This window comes from Schistocerca serialis, chromosome 4 (genome assembly GCF_023864345.2).
Source record: "Schistocerca serialis cubense isolate TAMUIC-IGC-003099 chromosome 4, iqSchSeri2.2, whole genome shotgun sequence".
Classification (NCBI taxonomy): domain Eukaryota; kingdom Metazoa; phylum Arthropoda; class Insecta; order Orthoptera; family Acrididae; genus Schistocerca; species Schistocerca serialis.
Window position 1 is genome coordinate 87,746,662 of NC_064641.1, and position 17,444 is coordinate 87,764,105.

The window sequence follows — 17,444 nt, forward strand, 5'->3', positions numbered from 1 at the left end:
AATAATAATAAGCACTCCGTTGTCAGGCCACAAGTGCCCCATCGGGACCATCCGACCGCCGTTTCATCCTCAGTGAGGATCGGATAGGAGGGGCGTGTGGTCAGCACGCCGCTCTCCCGGTCGTTATGATGGTTTTCTTTGACAAAATAAATCTCGGGTGAACAGCTTGGTATGAATGTACATAGGACACAATATTTCGGCAATCGAGCACGTTGCCATCATCAGGTGCGCTGATGTAATGGCAACGTGGTCGATTGCCGAAATATTGTGTCCTATGCACACTCATACCAGGTTCTTCACCCGAGATTTATTTCGTCATGAAATACGCCTGGAGAAATTGAAGAATCACATGGTTTTATTTGCCTGGAGCTGCTAGTATTCGGTCGAGTAGATCCTTAATTGGCATCAAGAGGCTGAGTACACTCCGAGAAATGGCAACAGTGCATGGCGTCGCGGGTGGTCACCCACCCAAGTGCCGGCCATGCCCGACGGCGCTTAACTTCGGTGATTTGACGGGAACCGGTGCATCCACTGCGGTAAGGCCGTAGCCTCATCTGAAAGATAGGTATCTTCTTTAAGAGAATGAAGAGAATGATGGCGTGTGCACAAACTAGAATAAACCAACATAAAGTGAATTTGCGGTGTTTGTCATTTCTTTCAACCCATTTAATATTACGTGCTCATGAAACATTTATCTGTGCGACAATGTACATTATCAACAGAGCGCAGCATTCATAGACACTCTTTGGCACTCTAGAAAGTTATCGTACTGATTCAGACTATTTAGCTCACGCGAACTGTAAACTTTCACAGATAAACTCTGGATGTATATAGACTGTAATCATGATTAGGGCAATAATCTCAATTTGTATGCATTTACGTGTAACTAGGCTCGTAAACGTCGGGGAGTAAATATTTATCAGAGTAAACCGGTAAAACTAACATGCACTCGTCGTAAATACAGCGCAGCAAGACAATTCTCTTTCGTGACTGTCCTCGCAAACATTCTACCACAAGTTAACCGGAGCCTGAGCTTCATTCATTAACAAACAATCAATCTAAAAAGGGGAAGCTACACGTGGTTACTCGATAAATAGTACAATTCTCAAGGGTGTCAATTCAACTAAGTACCTGGGTGTAAAAATTACGAACAACTTCAGTTGGAAAGACCACATAGATAATATTGTGGGGAAGGCGAGCCAAAGGTTGCGTTTAATTGGCAGGACACTTAGAAGATGCAACAAGTCCATTAAGGAGACAGCTTACACTACACTCGTTCGTCCTCTGGTAGAATATTGCTGCGCGGTGTGGGATCCTTACCAGGTGGGATGGACCAAGGACATCGAAAGGGTGCAAAAAAGGGCAGCTCGTTTTGTATTATCGCGTAATAGGGGAGAGAGTGTGGCAGATATGATACACGAGTTGAGATGGAAGTCATTAAAGCAATGACGTTTTTCGTCGCGGCGAAATCTATTTACGAAATCTCAGTTACAAACTTTCTCTTCCGAATGCGAAAATATTTTGTTGAGCCCAACCTACATAGGTAGGAATGATCATAAAAATAAAATAAGAGAATTCAGAGTTCGAACAGAAAGGTTTAGGCGTTCGTTTTTCCTGCGCGCTGTTCGGGAGTGGAATGGTCGGGAGATAGTACGATTGTGGTTCGATGAACCCTCTGCCAAGCACTTAAATGTGAATTGCAGAGTAATCATGTAGATGTAGATGTTGTTTAAGTATATGATGAGTCACGGGCGATAGATGATAGGGACGAACGACGGCAGCGGAGATGTGTGCGGGGGGTGGGGGGGGGGGGGGCGGCTTACGTGCAACTGTTGAGCACCTGACATCCAGACGAATCAAGGGCCTATCAAAAGAGGTTCCTCAACGAGTGTCCAGCGACAGTTGCAGCGCATGGGCCGCCACAGCAGGCTCCTGGTTGACGCACCCATGTTCACTGCTGTTCGTCGGTGACGAAGGCTGGAATTTACACACCAGTACCACTACAGCACTTCTACTAACTGGTGACGGTGGCCTTTCCAGATGAATCGCGTTTTATGCTACACACTGCGGGCTTTCACAACAGAAAATGTGAGATGATGGGGTGGCGGTCCTCAACTATGTACCCTCCGACTCAATGTTGCTGTATTAATAGTTCTGGCTGGTTTCATTGTCTCGGAGCTGGGATACGTAGTTGCCGCATTCCAGGCCAAATACTGCTAAGTCTATAGTATACGATAAGATTACACACATGAATCAAATGGTCGAAGCTTTCTATCACTCGGCAATTGCGAATTATGAACGTAACATATAAATTAATAAATGAAAGATTGCAATTAAATAAAGTCTGCAGATACTATCTTAACGACTGTAAATTATGAGTACAATAGTTGAAGTACTTTTGAGAATGCGGTCTATTTCTGCAAAACACTTACTGGTGTCGATGGTCCAGCAATTAAATAAAATATAAGCTGAATAACAGGGAAACAATAGATTTCTACTGCATGTAATTAGTTATGAACAACAACATAGCTAGCGAGATATTCACTTCTGAACGCATACTACGACTTCACTGCAGAAGCCACGGAAATCCCACAAGTGCACAGGTCGGCACTCCGAAATATTTCCATCTTCCGCGACCACGCGCAAACCACTTCACACTCTCCAAGTCTCTCCGCCGACTCCCGTCGCGCCTTCGCGTCCAGCACTTTCCGTGTCCTGTCCCGTACCGTTCTGTACTCTGTCCCGAACTCGCTTCGATCCAGTCTCCCTATTCACGAGCGCTGTGAATGGCTGGAGCGCTCGCACCATGTCTTCAATGCAACGCACCCACACGAACATAATGAAACACCTACGAAATACTGGAGTTACATTTAAATAACTTGAAATTAAATAAATATTCCTGCAGCAGGACCATAACCACGCTATAGCACACCTTATTAGACACATAAACAAATTAAATAAACATATATCAAAGGAACAGAACAAAAGGTAGGCCAGTAGTCTAATGTCTCCGTGCTTTCTAAAACACAGCAAATATTTAACCAATTTATTCATGAATAGTATATATCGGATATAACAAAGACATAGATGAATAAATATATTTATAAGCAAGCTTCTACTGTTTTTTTGTGCAACTGTGGAGTACTTATGGCCTGACGGGATCGATAGTAATCGGCCACTTTGACCTACAATAACTCATGTATTATTCCAATTACATGCCTGTAATTTAAACCAATTTAGGTTTACACTAATAGCTTTCTAAAGACACGACGATCTACGAAATCGGATGAAGTGTCTAGATTTTGGAAATTCGTTGCTGGGTGTTACTTGTATAATTTACTGTCAGATACTAAACTTTTAACTAATTAAGATATTGAAAATCTGATTACGCCATCAGAATCATCGTGAAATTAATGGTAATGTACGTGTTTCTTTTTGAGGTATCACAATTGATCTGGCTACTATTAATTTCTATACAAACTGTGAAATGTCAGCCATTAAGGTTTCAGAAAGTCCGCCATCTTTGGCCCTCGCGGCGTGTCTCCTTCATCAACACAGCGTCACCATGGAATCGCCAGCCACGCGGCTGGACCCCTCTGGCTTCGGCCAGCGTCAGGCACCACGTTGTCCGCCTGCCGAGCGGCCAGTGCGACCACTGCTTGCTCCGAACTTAGAATGTTTCCAGGGCGCGACGACTCACCCGTTACCTCACAACACACAGCACGAAATGTTAAAACCAAACACCGTGTATATGTTATGGCCCACGGAATGTTTTCGTGTCATTCCTTGGGTGATCTCATAATTGCGAAAGGCGCAATGAATCAACACAAATATGTATTTATCGCTGGGGCGCAAGTCCGTGCACTTTGTTTTTCCTCGGCACGGAGGGATCTACCAGCAGGACAGCGCAACGTGCCACGCAGCTCTGAGTGTACGTGCGTAGGTCGAAGAACACAAGGGTGAGTTCACCAACTTCCACTGCTACCAAACTCCCAGTAACAAAACTGAATCGAGAATATGTGGGACCAACACGATTGGCGTATTTGCGGCTTCCATCCTCAACCGAGTAACCCACCGCAGCTGGACACGGCACTGGATTCAGCAGTGGTTCCACTTCCCCGTCGACGCCAGAACCTCAACGACTCTCATCGTGCACGCCTCGAAGCGGTCCGCACTGCGAAAGGTGATTGTCGAGTCTTTCGACAAGTTGTCACATTACTGCGACTGGACGATGTATTTCCAGAGATATAGCACCACTAGTGTAATAAAGCAGTAATTGATGAATAGGTGTGAAGTAATGCGTGCAAATAGAGGTAACAATCCGGTATCATTTGACTACATATCGGCGAATGTTCTTCAGTAATAAGAGGTTCAGAGTCTAGAAGAGCTGCCGGCCGCTGTGACCAAGCGGTTCTAGGCACTTCAGTCCAGAACCATGCGACTGCCACGGTCGCAGGTTCGAATCCTGCCTCTGGCATCGATGTGTTTGATGTCCTTAAGTTAGTTAGGTTCAAGTAGTTCTAAGTCTAGGGGACTGATGACCTCAGATGTCAAGTCCCATAATGCTCAAAGCCATTTGAACTATCTAGAAGAGCTGTCCACGGCGGCACACTTTAAATACTGAGGTGAAGGACGACATTTTAATCGAGTGGAGACGCCAGCGATTGCTTTATATATTAAGATTAGTTTTGCTTTCTGGCACACATTTGTCCACTACCTGACAAAAAAACTGAGGAGCCCAAAAAGGAAGGAGGAAATGAAATGAAACTTCACGTCCCGAGAGGGTTTCTGATGTAACTGGTGATTACAAAATCGAGTCAAATTTGCAAACAATTTGTCTGTCTGAGCCCAGTTTTCTGCTACCTATGCAGTAAAATAACCAATGACGGACGGAGCAAGGAGGACATCAAAAGCAGACTCGCTATGGCAAAAAAGGCATTTCTGGCCAAGAGAAGTCTACTAATATCAAATACCGGCCTTAATTTGAGGAAGAAATTTCTGAGGATGTACGTCTGGAGTACAGCATTGTATGGTAGTGAAACATGGACTATGGGAGAACCGGAACAGAAGAGAATCGAAGCATTTGAGATGTGGTGCTATAGACGAATGTTGAAAATTAGGTGGACTGATAAGAAAAGGAATGAGGAGGTTCTACGCAAAATCGGAGAGGAAAGGAATATGTGGAAAACACTGATAAGGAGAAGGGACAGGATGATAGGACATCTGCTAAGACATGAGGGAATGGCTTGCATGGTACTCGAGGGAGCTGTAGAGGGCAAAAACTGTAGAGGAAGACAGAGATTGGAATATGTCAAGCAAATAATTGAGGACGTAGGTTGCAAATGCTACTCTGAGGTGAAGAGGTTAGCACAGGAAAGAAAGGAATATTCGTGGCGGGCCCCATCAAACCAGTCAGTAGACTGATGACAAAAAAAAAAAAAAAAAAAAGAGCCCACTTGTCGGTATGGTGTCGCATCCCCTCTACCCTGGAGGGATATACTGATTCGGTTTTTGGAAAAGGTGTCATGAAGCCTTTGTATCATCACCTGAGACAAGATGGCCGTCAACTGTAGTTACTGGTCCTTGTTATCCTGGGTACTCGAACTGGGAGGAGTTAACGCCCGCGATGTTCTATCGGGGACATATTAGGCCGTCCTACTGCCCACGAGAGTACCTCGACGTCAGGGAGACAGTTCGTAGAGACACGTTCGATGTGCAGTCGACCACTATCCTGTTGCAAACTGGTATCAAGAACATGTCGCATGAGAAGTAATTCGGGGTGTTCAAAAAGTCTCTCCGCCGTGCCGTATGATTGTTAGCCGTGCGTGCCGTATGCCGCAGTAAATATACCGAAATGAAACTCAAATGAAAAACAAGTTATTAATTTATTGAATATTGATTTTTACCTACAAATTTTCACTTTAAATGTTGAAAGTGTCCCCCCTGTTGCTGAATACACAATTCAATTCGTCTAATCACATTTCCAAACACAAGCTGTAACATTGCTTCTGTAACAGAAGCAATGAAAGTGGATATTGCAGTTTTCAATTCATCGATGCAGTTTGGATGGTTTTTATAGACAGTTACTTTTGCTGCGACCCAGAAGAAAAAGTCAGGTAGTGTTAGGTCAGGCGATCGTGGAGGACAAAGTCTCTGTGACATCATGCGATCACCAAAAGTATCGCCGGCCGAAGTGGCCGAGCGGTTCTAGGCGCTTCAGTCTGGAACCGCGCGACCGCTACGGTCGCAGGTTCGAATCCTGCCTCGGGCATGGATGTGTGTGATGTCCTTAGGTTAGGTAGGTTTAAGTAGTTCTAAGTTCTAGGGGACTGATGACTTCAGATGTTAAGTCCCATAGTGCTCAGAGCTATTTGAACCATTTTTGAACCAAAAATATCAGCAATTAGTGACACTGAAACGCGAGCTGTGTGCGTGGTTGCACCATCTTGCTGAAAATAACCCTTCAGCATTTCACTTAAAACAAGTTCTATGAATGGGTACAGAATATCACTGCAGTACCGTTGTGCGTTTGTTGTTCCGTTGAAAAGTATGGGACCCACAATCCGATGTCTAGAAATTGCAATCCAAACTCATATTTTCAAAGAATGAATTGGTTCCTCATGAATACACAATGCATTTGCAGTACTCCACATACGAGAGTTTTGCGAGTTCATGTACCCGGATAAATGAAACCACGCCGCACCAGTGAAAAAAGTTTCATTAAGAATATCCCTTCCATTTTTGTTGAACTAAATTTTTGAACCATTGACAATAATGCAGTCTCTTGCCATGATCAGTATTTTTCAGTTCTTAAACGACTGTCACTTTGTATGGGAAAAGTTCTAATTTTTTCCTTACAGCTGTGTGGGCTGTTTCGACACTAACATCGATTTCCTGGGTGAGTTTTCTTACTGATTTGTTCGGACTCATGAAAATTTTATCGGAAATATCGAGTAGTTTATCCTTAGACATAGCGCTAGGTCGACCACTTCTCGGTGCATCTGTCACTGAACCCGTACCTCGAAATTTGTTAATCACACATCGCACAGTATCGCGATGTGGGATTGTTGTCTCTGGGAAAACTGAATTAAATGTTTGACGAACTGAAACTGTGTATTTACCACCAGCTTTGAACACTTGTTCGACTAAAACACACGTTCTTCAATGGTTAGCATTTAACAGTGATAAAAACGTAAGAAACGAACGAAGGAAACAAACTTAAACGTTCACGTCAACACGTAACGACACACACCAACGATACTACTGACGCTGGCTGAGATAAACGAAACAGTGGAATGTTGGGAGACTCCACTTGAAGGGAAGTAACCCAGGCAGGCGAACTATCATACGGCACACGCGGCTAACAATCATACGGAACTGCGGAGAGACTTTTGGAACACGCCGTAAAAGAGGAATCATGATGTCCGTAACGCACCGTTGTGCCGTCAGAGATCCCTCACTCACTACCATCTGCGATGTGACGTAATACCTGACGACTGCCTACACCATGACCCTAGATGTAACACCGGTGTGCTCTCCAAAACATTGCAAGAATAGCACCTCCCTCCAAGTCGCCTCCGTTCTCTCCGACGATGGTTGTCTAGGGTAGTGGAGAACAGCGGTTTATCGCTGAACGCAATGCGGCGGTATTCCACAGCAGACTATGCTTCCCCCTGACGCAGCCGTTTGTACTTTGGTGTCAACGGCAGCCCCACGCGTGGTACGGTATTGGTACGGTAATTCCCTAGTCCGACTGCTGTTAATCTCCGACCAGTGATGTGGGACGACACAGAATGTTGCTGGATGTCCATTACTTGTTCTGGAATGGCAGGTGCGGATGCGATGGAGTTACGATGTGCTTGGAGCACAGGTGCACACTACTGCTATCCTATCGTCTAGTGGTCAGACATGGTCGACCGAAACCCAGGACGACACGTTTGCCTGCCCTCACATTCCCGTGCAGTCCGACATCGGGCTATCGTCACATCTGATTGCGCCACCAATCTGGATACTGCACCACTCGATGAGGCGGCTACATGGAGACCCACAGGTTAGGCACGTTTCTAATTATGGCAGGGTTACACGGCGCAGTCTTACACGGCTACGTGGCATCTCCGTATCCTTCACGTTAATCATTCAGTAACTGTTGGTATTCAAAATGGTTCAACTGGCTCTGAGCACTAAGGGACTTAACATCTGAAGTCATCAGTCCCCTAGAACTTAGAACTACTTAAACCTAACTAACCTAAGGACTTCACACACATCCATGCCCGAGGCACGATTTGAACCTGCGACCGTAGCGGTCGCGCGGTTCCAGACTGAAGCGCCTAGAGCCGCTCGGCCACACTGGCCGGCTGTCGGTATTCACGCCCGTTATACGACGGTTGTCCAGAAAGTAAGTTCCGATGGGTCGCGAAATGCAGACCACAATGAAAACCAGAAACGTTTTATTTGCAACAGTTAGGAACACCTTCCACCTGCTTCTTAACATAGTCGCCTCTCCTACTTCGAGTGTTGTCGTAGTGTTGTATCAACTTTCCAATATTTTGCAGTTATGCGCACCGGTCTGCTGCTCGTTGTCTGACGAAAAATTTTGTCTTCATAGCCAGCAGTTCTTGTGAGTAGAGATGAGACTCAGGGGGAGCCAATTACGGACTGTATTGTGGGTGATCAAACACTTCTCATCGGAAACCGTACGGTTCTAGGCGCTACAGTGTGGAACCGAACGACCGCTACGGTCGCAGGTTCGAATCCTGCCCCGGGCATGGATGTGTGTCGTGTCCTTAGGTTAGTTAGGTTTAATTAGTTCTAGGCGACTCATGACCTCAGAAGTTAAGTCGCATAGTGCTCAGAGCCATTTGAACCATTTTACATCGGAAACGCTGCAGGAGCGTCTTCATTGCCCCTGCAATGTGTTACCGTGAATTGGCATGAAGTGGGAACTGCTCGACAGTTGTGTTATGTGGGCTGCATGACACAGGCAAAAACTCCAACCAGGCCCTCATACTTGGCGGGAGACGCTATTCCATACATATCTCTACGTCCGCACTGTTCACTCAAAACTGAAAAGAGTGACGCGACACGATCGATGGGCGTACTAGAGACACTGCCCAACACATCTGTGCGAAGCTTTACCGGATTTTCCCAGTGGTGCCCATTTCGCGACCGATCGGAACTTACTTTCTGGACAACCCTCTTATACCCTACCATTCCTGATAACAAAACTAGACACGAACAACACTGATGCGCTCTGCTCATCGCTCTCCCTGTCACAGAGAACTGCATCTAAAATCATTTACATACCCTCCGATGGCATGTAACAAGTTACTTTGACATCCAACCACATTTCCTGTGTGATCCACGTTTTTGTCAGGCAGTGTATTTTTGCAATAACGGTTTGCATCGTACCAAAGAGTCATTCAGTTTTGGATGGTTGATCTCCATGAATCATCAGCAGATGTTGCCATGGGAAGGCCGGTGCAAGACTAGGATTTATCGGAGGAGTCGGAATGATGTGGTATTCGGATATATGATCGTTTACTTAACTAACGTTCCACCATTGTTAAGCCTGTTAATCGGTGTGGGATAATTAGAGATATGGATTAAAGGAATGAAAGAGAAGAATCTGGGAAGACTGCATGGGAGCATAACAGAAATATTCGGGAAACTCTGGTAAGAGACACAACAAGGACAGTTCCGATAACCGATGTTCCGATACAGTCCAAGAAGTAGATTATTTCTTCTTAGGTACCTCTCACTTAATGATCATAATGGCAAAAATAGAGAAATTATGGCTGGTATATAATGGTACCGACAATCTACTTCCCCGCCTGACATCCAAGAATCAAACGAATGATTTTACAGATTGTACCGTCAGTTACTAATCGCCGAGAAGCCAGAATAATACAGATATTGCTCCAGAAGTTGGATCATTATGGGATACGGGGAGTAGCTCACAATTGGTTCACCTCTTGCTTTAGCCTCAGGCAGCAATAGGTCATTATTCACAATGTTGATAACGGATGTGATGTGGGATCTGAGTGACATACTGTCAAGTGGGGGGTGCCCCAGGGATCAGTGTTGGGGCCGCTCCTGTTCCTTATTTATGTAAATGATATGTCCTCTAGTATTACGGGTAACTCTAAAATAGTTCTGTTTGCTGATAGTAAAGGATGTAGTGTGCAACATTGACTCGGTTTCAAATAGTGCAGTACATGACCTCAGTTCATGGATTGTAGAAAATAAACTAACGTTAAATCACAGCAATACTCAGTTTTTACAGTTTCTCACACATAATTCAACAAAACATGACGTTTTGATTTCACAGAACGGGCATATGACTAGTGAAACTGAAAGTTCAAATTTCTAGGTGTTCAGATATATAGTAAGCTGCCGTGGGAATCCCACGTTCAGGGTCTTGTTCGAAGACTTAATACTGCCATTTTTACCATTCGAACGGTATCAAAAGTGAGTGATACTTCGACACGAAAATTAGTCTGCTTATTTTCATTCGCTTATGTCATATGCTATTATATTTTGGGTAACTCTTCCCATTCTACAAGGATGTTTTTGGCTCAGAAACGGACGGTTCGGGTAATAAGTGGTGTGAGTTCACGAACCTCTTGTCGACCTCTGTTCATGGGTCTGGGTATTTTGACATTGGCCTCTCAATATGTATATACCTTATTGTCGTTTCTTGTTACCAATATTAGTTTAGTCCAAAGAATAAGCAGCTTTCAATCGGTTAATACTCGGTAGAAATCAAATCTGCATTTGGATCGGGCTTTCTTAACTCTTGTGCAAAGAGGTGTGCAGTATACTGCTGCATCCATTTTCAATAAGCTGCCACTCTAATTCCTAAATCTTAGCAGTAATCCACGCGCTTTCAAATCTAAACTGAAGAGTTTCGTCCTGAGTCACTCCTTCTATTCTGTCGAGTAGTTCCTTGAAAAATTAAGCTGCTTCTTATTGTATTGCTGATAGCGTTTATTTAAACGTATGGACTGACTTTTTTCTGGTTCATGAACATTTATTTTTATCTGTTATTACTTTTATGTTGTAATTTCACGTACTGACACGTTCCATGACTTTGGAGATGGTCCTACGGAACTTAATGTGTAAATAAAATAAAATAATAGGAGTAAATAGTGTCAACGTGAAGGCATAGGTCACTTTATATGGAGCACTTAAATTATGGTATACGGAAGAAGTATGTTGCGTGAATGAAATAGGATGCACTTCCTCCCATTCATAAGTATAATCGTTCATATCAACAGATGCATACCATTACTCTTCTCAGGCAACTGACGTAGCAGTCGAATACACGATACAGTTATTCATCCGGCTTGCCACTCAAAGTTCAGGCGAAGTCAATGGAAAACCACCTCCACTAGTATGTTGTCAAGGGGACAATGTGGTATGTAATACATTGCGCTACAGAAATTTTGACCATCAACAGCAATTTACGGCAGAAATTCAGTAAAAGCCAGTCTGCTGCTGCGTTCTTAAGGAAAATGTCGTGCAACAAGATCAGTACAAGTTGTACAGCATCAATAACTGTTCTTTTTCCTGATGTCAGATCATTCCAGGATAGGATATGTTACGGAGAAATAAAGGCATATCACGTGCCAAAGTCAAAATTCCGTGAAGCCATATGAGCTGCGATAAGAGAGTCCAGCCGCTGTGGTCCGGTATAACACTTTTGGCCGTGTCCCTGAAGAACGACATTCCCGATAGCTTTTCTCAGAATCCATCTCTCAGCTACAGCAGCAACTGAGGGCGAGTTAACAAAAAGTCAAACATATTGCATGAGTAAATGTCAGGTGACTATGCGAGCAAGTGTGATGAAAGTATTCTTTATGAAGAGACAGGAGTTAGTCCAGCTCAGTAAGACACTGGAGAGTGCTTTCATTAATGTCATTCAGTTTTAATATCTCATATGCGCGGTTATTAAAAAAGATGAAATTACAGTAATTCAATTAATTTTCATTTCTTGAAATAGAAATTGGATGTGAATAATCTGTATACAGACGGAACAGAAAGATATATTTACAAATTATGGTTACAAATGTTCAGCGTGTCTCTCTCCCGCTGCGCGACAACCATCTAACCGATAGCTGAGCTCCCTCCAACGCATTTGTAAAATGTCCAGATATGTTATTCCACTATCAGTTCCTTCAAAAAATTTTGTTTTGCGATGCACCGCAAAACACGTTTAGCTGTGTCGAGTCTGTTTCATGTCTTACTGTTTCATGGAAATTTGCTAGACATCATATACGAACATTGTGCCTATTCACATTTAGATTAAAATGAAACATCGCTTCGTCGTCTAAAATTGAGCATGGGATAAACGTTTCATCCTCCATACTTCTTATCTTATCGCCACAAAATTCAGCACACTTTTCATTGTTATATTGAACAAGAGACCGCTATAGGGCATATACAGCAAATGGCGTCTAAAAACCCATATTTCTTACATTATCGCCACTAAAATCAAGCACTTTCCATAGTGATACTGAACAAGAGTCCGCCGTAGAGCGTGCACAGCAAGCGACGTCTCTAAACTCATTATACTGACTTTGAAGTTGTTCTAGTGTATAGTTTTGTTAGCTCATTTTGACCTCAGACATACTTTCTTCAATTTCGTTTGACGTCCTCGTATGACACATGTTACTGGCCCGTGTTTATTCAATACAGAGACATCCCTTTTTTAAATGAAGGAAGAAGCAGATGGATCGAAAGGTCGGCGAACAGGCAATATAAAAGGTAATCGAAATGAAATGAACACCCTTTAGATGATGTTGAGGAACGTAGGATGTGGACTAGATTTTAAGGAAACAGAACTCATCCAAATACTGTCAAAGAAACAGACTAACATCAGTATCATAACAGAAACAAAAAAAAAATAATTGAAAAGTATCAAGCATGTAGGTGCTACACCATTATATATAGGGAAGTTCGGAAAGAAAAACTGGCAGCTGCCGGAGTAGCTTTAAAAATTGATCAGAAATGGAAGAATAAAATATACTTGAATATTTACATTGATGAGGGGATAATACTACCTCGTTTAAAGATTGCTAGGTGACATATGTGCGTCATAGGCGTATATGCTCCAGAAGACCACAGAGATGAGGAAACGCATATCTTCTGTGAACAATTACAACCCACTTGTCAATCACTACACTAAAGGAGACCAGCTTTTAACAATCGGAGAACTGAATGCTAGAGTAGCAGTGGAAATATATGGTGAAACACCAACAAAAACTGGCAAAAGTCTAAAGACTTTCCACTTTTAACTTCCTGAAAGTAATCGAAACCTTCTACCGAAGGCAAGAAATCAATAAATATACATGGAGCGCAAGAGGAACTAGATCCCTTATTGATTTTATAATTGCCAGTAAGACAAGAAGAAGGGTCCGGTTGCTAGGACATGTTATGAGGCATCAAGGGATCACAAATTTAGCATTGGAGGGCAGCGTGGAAGGTAAAAATCGTAGAGGGAGACCAAGAGATGAATGCACTAAGCAGATTCAGAAGGATGTAGGTTGCAGTAAGTACTGGGAGATGAAGAAGCTTGCACAGGATAGAGTAGCATGGAGAACTGCATCAAACCAGTCTGAGGACTGAAGACCACAACAACAACAACAACAACAATTGCTAACCCCTGAGTAGCACCACAACGGATTGACACATATGGTTTTACAGAAATTGGTATATTCTCAGATCACTTTATCGTATGCTCTAAAATTAAAATTTTGGGCTGGATAGAGAAAAAAAGGCAGAAAAATAGTTCTAAAAGTGTAAAAAAATAAAAAAAACATTTCCTGCAAATGAAAAGTATTAGATTTCTCTATCAGAGGAGATTAGCTGATAAATTAGCTGATGTAGGTGCAAGAGATTCGAATGAAGAAGAATGGCAAACCATTAAAAATGTGATTTTGAAAACAGCTGGTGAATTTCTTAATAAAAAAATGAAAGGGTCTAAAAACTGGGGACGAAGAGATAGGGCAAGTAGTGAAAGAAAAACTACAAGCATATAATACTTCCCTACAATCATCTTCTAATATACTGCAAGAAAAGAAATGTCATAGGAACCTGAAAAGGACATTCACAGACGACAGTCAGTAGCACGCAAATTAATGAGACACAAGAACCAAACAGAGATAGGTGCATCCAAAGTAAATATAATTACTTTAGAATGATGGGAGTAGCATTATAAAAATCTCTGCGAGAAATGTCCAATCAACAGAAACATAGACCTCATCTAAATAAATGAATCAGATGTAGTAATGCAAAAACTGAAGAATAGGAAAGCAACAGGGACAGGCAAATGAATTCTGAATTGCTTAAGTACAAAGGTCTTTCGCCGAAGAAACGTACACTACATGTTATTCATCTATGTTGGACTGTGCTTAAGGTACTTGACGACTGAAATTTGGTTAAAATTTTCTCCATGTTCAAGAAAGGCAACAGAAGGACCCAAACAACTATAGAGGAATTAGCCTTGTGAACAGATCCTATAAAATCTATAACACTATCTTAAATAACGGTCTGCACCTTACTGCCGATACATTTTGATTAGAAGAACAAATAGGTTTTAGATAAGGACGATCTTACATCGATGACGTTTTTAGTACAAAAATATTGGGTAAGAAACTAAAAGAGCTTAGCGTTTGTTGATTACGAGAACGCTTTCGACATAGCCGGTAGACAACTGCTGTGGGAGACTGTGCAAAACAGGTTTCCAGCATCTAATTAACTATTAAAAGCTGTTTACAAATAGACAAAAATGATAATCGAAGATAGAGATAACTTGTCTAAAACATTAATAACAACACAGGGATTCAGAAAATGATGTGGCCCGTCCCAAAATCTCTTCAGTTTCTACATAGATGACCTCGTCAGGACTTGGAAACAAAATATCACCTACTGCATCAACAGAGAGAAATACTTTAGTAATCTGATGATCAAATAACAGTTCAAGAAAATGAACATAATCTTCAAAGAGCCGTTTATAACCTCAGTCTGTTGATTTCTAAATATAACATGAACACCCCCTTGAATAAAACATAGGTTGTGGCATTAAAGGGACAATAGACTATGAAATCTAAATCTGTAATAAATAATGTAATACTGAAGCAAGCAACCCACTTTCCTTAACTCTGCTGAACGACGAAATTTTGGCAATGAAACTGATAACTAGATACTAAAATTTGAGGCAATTTGTTAAACAATTAGAAATAAGCTACCAAAAAGTAAGCCGCGAAAGCGACACAGGCGATGTTTTACAACGTCGTGGCAGTACCTGCTTTGCTCTATGAATCTGAAACCTGTGTTTCTACGCAAAACGATACGAGCAGGATCGAAGCTGTGTAAATGAGATTTCTCTGTAGTGTTAAAGGATGCACCAGAGAAGATCGATTCAGAAATGAAGACATTAGAATGAATTACACGCTGATTCAGTGCAAAGGAAAACCAAGCTAACCAGGAACAGATGGTGAACACATGTACATAGAATGGATGAAAATGGACTTCCAAAACAAATTCTTGACTACGACGTAGAGGGACAAGATAGAGGGGAAGATGAACGAAGACATGGGTAGGCCATGTTAACCGAAACAGATGAAATCCCCTAATCCACGAAGGCAGAAGAAGAAGAACGTTTAATGCAGTGGGCTGTGCTTTTCTTGGTTGGTGGTTCAGTACCGAATAGGAGATAAAATGCCGCCTTCAGTAAAATTACCGGCTCACTTCTTCCCGACTCAGAAAATCAGAACATTTGGTAGGCATCCGGCAACTTAAGTGAATTGTCTGTTTCTTGACACGAGTACTCTAGCAGTTGTTCACGCACGATCCTCGCTCTAGAGGTGGTAATCTCAACTTCAGATCCATTCCTTTCTAATGGAGAGAGATTATTCATATCCAGTTTGCTTTTCGTTAACTAAAGATTAATAAAATTTGATTCATCGTTTTGAAGAATCATGTAGAACGTCAGATCCTCTAGACACCAAGTGATTTCCACCAAACTGAATCACTTAACACTTACCCTTGTAGCTGTCAAGTTTAGTTTATGAGCAGCGTTTTTTTTTACTGACACTTCATTGTCAACAATTATTATCTAATCATAATCAAATAAAATATTCATTATGTTGTTGGTATTACGCAAGTTTCGTTATTGGAAATGAACTTCAACGATAAGAGCAAGAATCTAATAGAATAAGTTTGAAAGTAGGTCCGGAAATCTAATGACGGGTCTATTACAAAGTATAATCGGTACACTGAAAAGAACAGGAGAAGAGTAGAGTAGCCTGGCGTGTCTTTGGTAAAGCAAATCATTTTCAAAATGAAGTTTCAGATGGATCTGAGATGGAAAGTTTACAATCAGTTTGTTTGTCAATTGTTCAGTTGTCGCAATGAGACACTGAAAACATGATTATGATAGTAATAAAAATGAAATTGAAGTGGATGAACATGTTTCTAGACGTCGTAGATGGAACAAGAAAATCCCATGCTGGATTCCAGAAGATAAGAAAAGAAGGAAGCGACATTATATTGGGAAGTGGGTGGATGACATTACAAAATTTATACAAGTAACATGAATTTGGATAGATGAAGACTTCAGGATAGTCCCTGACATCAAACTCTACCCGAAACCCATCACATTGCGTGATCGTCTAATTTTATGATGGATTACACATTACTGGAAAGCGACTCTACCATACAGTTACTCACAAGTACTCATTTCCCGTTGTTACCCATACTGAAGAATAATTCCTCTGAAAAGACAATTTGTTGGTAGCCGTTAAGTCACTGCTTATCTTCACGAGGCCGTAGTATCCGAACACGTCATTGGTTTATTCCAGAGGTATCTCATGTAGCTGAACAGTAGAATACCATGACAGGGAGTTAGACGCCGATGGAAATAGGGAAACGGATTATGGTACACTTTTAGTGATGTACAGTTTACAGTACGCCTAAATATTCATTATGAATCAGTTTTGCTGTGGTGTTCAGCCGGAAGAGCGATTTGACGTAGCTCCTGTTGTTTGTCTATCTTGTGCAAGCCTCTTCCTGTCTGCATAACTACAACAACCTACATCCACTACAACCTGCTTACTGCGGCCAATCCTTGGTGTTCCTCCAGAAGTTTTTCCTCAAGATTCCCTCAATTGCCAAACTAATGATTCCTCGATGCCTCAGGATGTGTTCTGTCAAGTCATCTGTTCCCATAGCCAAGTTATGTCACTAATTTCCGTTTCCCCAATTCGATTCAGTACCACTTCGTTATTACTCCGATTTACCTACCTAATCTTCAGCATTCTTCCGTAGTATCACACTTCGAAAGTTTCTGTTCTCATCCTGTCTGAACTGTACTCTGTCCATGTTTCACTTCTGTAGAAGGCTTCCACATAAGGCTACAATGCAGGCCAATACCTCTGGAAAAG

The 17,444-nt window shown here is 42.2% G+C and overlaps 1 pseudogene; it reads right to left on the bottom strand.

The window, feature by feature from the left end:
• Positions 1-432: 432 nt before the first annotated feature.
• On the bottom strand, positions 433-550 carry LOC126476076 (5S ribosomal RNA; annotated as a pseudogene).
• Between the last annotated feature and the right edge of the window lie 16,894 nt (positions 551-17,444).